Raw genomic sequence first — 6,821 nt, forward strand, 5'->3', positions numbered from 1 at the left:
TGATGTAATAATCAGTAGTGAGTGTCAGACACTCATTAAGTAACTAATATTGTAAATAATAATGTAATCCCCCACGTTTAAATGGTCTAATACTGCTTTTCTTTCTTTGTTAAAATAGTTTCCCCCATAAACAAATCTCCAGTTGCAAACATACTCGTCATTTTTTTTTTTTTATTCAAGTCCCCGCTCGCTCGTTGTACTATTTTGAATCAATGAATCATTTTACTGTCTGTCATACTAAATATTAGTGTGTACCCCACAGTGCAGCTAAACGCCGGTAAAACGTCGATCAAGTTAATTACAAGAAAATGTCCATTCTTACACAATGTATAAATATACACAATAAACACGCTATAATAGTGTACGATTAAACACTATGGTGAACATACAAACGAACCCTTGGCAAATTTTCCCCATTCCGATATGCTATTAAACACAACGGCCGCTATTAACTCGAATAAATTGGTATAAACAAAAAAACTACCTCAAATGATCCAAATTATCCATTGAAATAATTAATTATGTGATCAAATGCATTTCAAAACTAGCGAAAAACATCTATTGTGCGGTAGCAACAATATAGCTCAGTATATCCCCGAATGGTGTCAAACTACATAAATAATGCCGTACTTACACCTAATTGGCTATTTGAACATAGTCGTTTTAAATTATTCCCCTGTGTGCTTAAAGATTAGGATTTTACCGTTCTGTCATCAGATTCTATCAAGTACTTACCTATGTAAGTGCGAAAATGAGAAACAAATCACACAATACGACGATATAACGATCAGTTGTAATAGCGGCTTTAGTACTACTAAAGCTAGCAGATCCAAGATCAGCTACAGTCCTTAATGATGATCGGTTAATGGGTATTCGTAATCGTCATCAGCTTTTAAACATAATACGTACCTAGTTTAAAATCAATCAATCAAATAGGAATTTTGTTACTATATAAAACTTGACTTTACTGTTCTATCAGTAAATGGTATACTTTAAATAATGTATGACTTGCAGTGTGACATACTTCGATGTTATTTTAATGTTCATAGTTGATAATAAGTGCTTACAAATATACATTTAGGTATTTTCATTCCATCGAAATAAACATAACTTAATTTTCAACTGCCTATGTGTTAGATCAAATGCGTAATTGATTTTACTTTATTCTAAACTTTCTTTTGTTATCCACGTACCTGTATTTTTCGTAGATAGAACATCACCATTTCAATTAATTGTAGTGATGCAACCTTTTTCACTTGTAATGGTGTCCGGTATTTAAATAAAAGAAATCATCATACCTGTGGGTTTTCCAACGTTCTTACCACTTCTGACTATTAACGGTCCTTGGTTAAATAAGACAGCATCCTTTTAAAAACAGTGATTTGTATTTTCATTATACTGATACATTAATTTTTCTTTAAAATGTCAACCGTATCGACTCATGAGTTCAGCTCCGATCGTCTAATGGCCGCCTCCGCACCCTACCGCCATTTTCTGGTAAAAACTCAACTACTACCCTTTTAATTTTACAATTTGATTTTATGAGTTTTGGGAGGATGCTAACACTGCGAAGCGGGGCTTCGTCGACCGGCTGCCGGGTCTCACTTGCTTTAAAAAAAGGGATTGTTATCGGAGCCCCCCGCATTGTAAAAACACTACAGTATTACCTATATTTTTACCTAGATAGGTTCGTTAGTTACCTTGTGTTCCTCAGAGCAGAAAATAGAAGCCCCGCGAAGCGGGGCTTCGTCGACCGGCTGAGTATTTTATTTTCAATCTTTACTCGGAATATTTTAAAGGAAAAAACAGGTAAGTAGTTACACGTAAGTAGCTACAAGACATACTTATATCATAATAAACTAAATCGGATTCTTTCCAACAAAATCTTTGATGAAGCAAATTGGGCACAATAACGTTTTCACATAATAATAACAAGATCAACAAATTATTTAATAACTCATTTGACGTCAAATGCCGCACTATCCGCAAACAAATTATAGCCAGCATTCAATGAATTTAATATGATACCTTTGTACGAGTATATGGTGCTTTACACACACTAGTACTTAACTTGTTCGTGACTATAGATATTATATATTTATTTATTATATTTAACGTAGGTATTCTATATATTTGTTATATTGTTACTTCAAATTTTTATCTTATATTATTTATTCTTGCCCTCTTTTTTATAATTTTATTGACTTTCCTCTAGTCTATTGTACTCAGTGCTATATTTGTCTACCGTTCTTCTTCAATTCTCATCTACTCAAAGGTTAACTGGAAGAAATCCCTTAAAGGGATAAGTTCGCCTTTGTACTGCCTATCCTGTGCCATAAATTTGTGTTTTGTGTTTTGTACAATGTGACGATTACACAATAAACAGTACGACGCAACTACCCGCTAGCTTCACTCCGTGGAGAAGTGTCATAGCGTACGGGTGGCTGGCGGAGTGCACGAGTGATAACAGTTGTTTCATTTGATCACCCAGTACACAACGGAGCCTGGACGTCACAGATGGCGACGAGGGTAAAATATTACAAAAAAAAAATACGGAAAGGGAAGGTAACGGTGGCGGAAAAAAAAAACAAATCTAAGGTATGGAAATCCTAACCTAATAGCTACCGTATTTGTCCATTTCCTCCCGAGCTGCCGATTGTATTCAGGTAATACAAAATTTTGGGCGAGGTGATATTCTGTGTCACGAGTGACGTACGGTTGTACATAATACGAAAATATTAAAACTGCAATGATTTTGTTAGGCGGTACTTACGTAAGTAGGTTATGAAATTCCAAACTCACGTAAGAGGAGTATTAAAGGAACTAATGCAGAATTTAAATATTACTGTAAAAACGTAGATCTAGTACCTATACCTAATTTTATAGTTTTGTTTACAATCAATGTTAATAAAAACAATTATGTATATGCGCAGTTGAATTTGTCGACTGTTTACATAAGAACAGTGGTTAACTTTACAACTATTATTGAGTAAATAATTGATGGTACGCAGCTCGGGAGGAATGTTTACTAAGCAAAGAAGAAATATACGCGTGCTTATTACACTAACTCTTTGACAATGGCTACTGTGCGTGAGCCTGGTTACCAAATGTAAATCCAAAAGTGTAATCAATGCAAGATAGATCAATAATTGGGGTCACTACAAAAAATAATGTACTCAGGTTACATTATTTCTATGATGTGGCACCGACGTATTAGCCATGAATTTTTCCATGAAATGACAGAAACGAATATGCTGATGGTTTGCGTGTTACAAATACAGATGGTACATGGTTTATTTTCTGACTCAAAATCGTATATTAGAATTCATATGATATAAAGGGTAAATAATCAAACTACGTTCGCGGAAATCATGATTATTATGAGTTGTGTATCTACCGTTCATACTTAAAATATACCGACCTACTTAGTCGTGTAATTAAATACTAAGATATTTTTAAATGAGGGAACGTATAGAGAAACCTGCATATTAAGTCGGTATAGTTGTATACATTTTATGGACCTTATGTCCTAAAAGAAATATTGTTCGGTTAAAATAACCAGTTATAATCAATTGAAATGCTATTTATAGCACGATATGGGTATGAATCGATGTTAACTTGGTGTCGACTTAACATGTATTTATATATACATAGGTATGTGCTGTTTATGATAATAAACAATGCTAGCAGGTAACGGACCAGTTAAATAATCAAGGACCGTTACGATGTCAAGTGAGTCAAGAACTATAGATAGCGTACTTAGATTGATAAATGCCGAGGGTTTTGTTATTGTTTTACTGTAGGAGTAGACACGTAAACTCAGAATCAAATGAATTGAGTAGTAAGTCGGAGTCAGACTAACAAGAAAAATAAATTGCAAGAAGTAAACTGTACATCACATCTATGCTGCAGTTGGTATAAGTAATAATTAGTAGGTTGAAACGTTCAACTGGTACTAGCAAAACAAATAATTAGTAGGTTGAAACTTTCAACCGGTACTAGCAAAACAAATAATTAGTAGGTTGAAACTTTCAACCGGTACTAGCAAAACAAATAATTAGTAGGTTGAAATGTTCAACTGGTACTAGCAAAACAAATAATTAGTAGGTTGAAGCATTCAACTGGTACTAGAAAAACAAATAGTTAGTAGGTTGAAACTTTCAACCGGTACTAGCAAAACAAATAATTAGTAGGTTGAAACTTTCAACCGGTACTAGCAAAACAAATAATTAGTAGGTTGAAATGTTCAACTGGTACTAGCAAAACAAATAATTAGTAGGTTGAAACGTTCAACTGGTACTAGCAAAACAAATAATTAGTAGGTTGAAACGTTCAACTGGTACTAGCAAAACAAATAATTAGTAGGTTGAAACTTTCAACTGGTACTAGCTAAACAAATAATTAGTAGGTTGAAACTTTCAACCGGTACTAGCAAAACAAATAATTAGTAGGTTGAAATGTTCAACTGGTACTAGCAAAACAAACAATTAGTAGGTTGAAATGTTCAACTGTTACTAGCAAAACAAATAATTAGTAGGTTGAAACATTCAATTGGTACTAGAAAAACAAATAGTTAGTAGGTTGAAACTTTCAACCGGTACTAGCAAAACAAATAAATAGTAGGTTGAAACTTTCAACCGGTACTAGCAAAACAAATAATTAGTAGGTTGAAACGTTCAACTGGTACTAGCAAAACAAATAATTAGTAGGTTGAAACGTTCAACTGGTACTAGCAAAACAAATAATTAGTAGGTTGAAACTTTCAACTGGTACTAGCTAAACAAATAATTAGTAGGTTGAAACTTTCAACCGGTACTAGCAAAACAAATAATTAGTAGGTTAAAACTTTCAACCGGTACTAGCAAAACAAATAATTAGTAGGTTGAAATGTTCAACTGGTACTAGCAAAACAAATAATTAGTAGGTTGAAACATTCAACTGGTACTAGAAAAACAAATAGTTAGTAGGTTGACACTTTCAACCGGTACTAACAAAACTAATAATTAGTAGGTTGAAACTTTCAACCGGTACTAGCAAAACAAATAATTAGTAGGTTGAAATGTTCAACCGGTACTAGCAAAACAAATAATTAGTAGGTTGAAATGTTCAACTGGTACTAGCAAAACAAATCATTAGTAGGTTGATTATTCAACTGTTGCTAGCAAAACAAATAATTAGTAGGTTGGAACTTTCAACTGGTACCAGCAAAACAAATAATTAGTAGGGTGGAACTTTCAACTGGTACTAGCAAAACAAATAATTAGTAGGTTGGAACTTTCAACTGGTACTAGCAAAATAAATAAGTAGTAGGTTGAATGTTCAACTAGTACTAGCAAAACAAAAGAAATGATAAGCGAAATCATAACACTTACCTACGATACAAACAGAGAATAATTAGTAAGTTGAATGTTCAACTGGTACTAACAAACCAAAAGAGTCAAATGTACCTAGTAACTAGTCTAGTAGACGCGATAGTGGTGGTTGGTACTAACGATAGGACCTTTTGTTATAGGTCATCCAAATTAGTACAACATAGTACTTAAAAGTAAACTGACGCGATATAGTGTTGGTTGGTACTAACGATAGTATCTTGTTGTACGTCATCCAAAATGTCCTAGATACCACCATTAGACGGATTCTTTAGCCCACCAAAACATAATAGGGAGGCAAAATAGTCATAAACTGACATTATGTTAGTATAGAGTGACCTCCTATTATGTAATGTATTTATTGAATTCGACATAATATAATAAGCAGTTTAGTGCCTCTGCCTACTGTTCCAGTTAACTTAAGGCGTAGGTATAGATGGATGGCCTCGGGAATAGGCATATCTACTAATGTAGATTCAGAGTAGATTTCAATTATACAAAAAAAAAATACGCCAGTTGGAAAACATTTCCTGTCAAGTATTACAATTTAACCTTCTTCTAACCTATACCCGTATCATAAATTTACTGCATTTTGCAGATGTTCGTATGGGTAAGAACTTAATGTATCAGCTTAAATAAAAAACGAACAAAGTATATATAAAAATATATTATACGCCGACTTAGACGGTATTCCGGTTAAAGATTGTTGTAGCAATCCTGTTGGAACAGTTAGAAGACAGGTTAAATTATAGTTTAAGAGAAACAAGCAGGGTACCAGGATAAGAGTAATAATGCATACTGCGTAAGTAGCCGTGGAAATTGTGGAACACAGAGGCATGCCTCAACTTCCCAAATAAAACCTAGAAATAGATGAGGATATATAATTCTTCAAAATCGTATATGATCCAGATTTCATATAATAAATCCCAATTCCAATCTATTTTAGAGCCGGAATACATGATCCTATAGAATAATAATCAGGGCAAAGCTCAATTACAAACCCAAGTACAACAGGTACGTAAATAGACGCTGGGCCTACATCATGTCATGTAGTACCTAAAGTCAATGCTGTAAAAACTGAAGTGGCGATGCGGGGAGCCTTACACGGTGAGGAAGCACTGCTTACTTAACTAAACTACGAAACTATACCCAAGGCAACCATGACTAAGGTACTAACAGCAAAAAAAAACTCTAGTGACCAGCAGTTAACCTAATGTCTTGTAAATAGACATACGACTTTTGTCGGTTAACAGTGTAGATACTGTAGATGACGAAGTCCCTTTTTAACTACCTAGGTAGCAGATACACCTACTCAGATGAAGATGAGTGATGTGTGTGATGTGATGACTAATTATAATTAAGTGTAATTAAAAAGGCACTTTACCGGAAAATATATTTCCTTATTTCAGTCACATGCATAAACTTACAATAATTAAGGATGTCAAAACTCTT

The sequence above is a fragment of the Cydia splendana genome, unplaced genomic scaffold, assembly GCF_910591565.1.
Source record: "Cydia splendana unplaced genomic scaffold, ilCydSple1.2 scaffold_75_ctg1, whole genome shotgun sequence".
NCBI classification, from domain to species: domain Eukaryota; kingdom Metazoa; phylum Arthropoda; class Insecta; order Lepidoptera; family Tortricidae; genus Cydia; species Cydia splendana.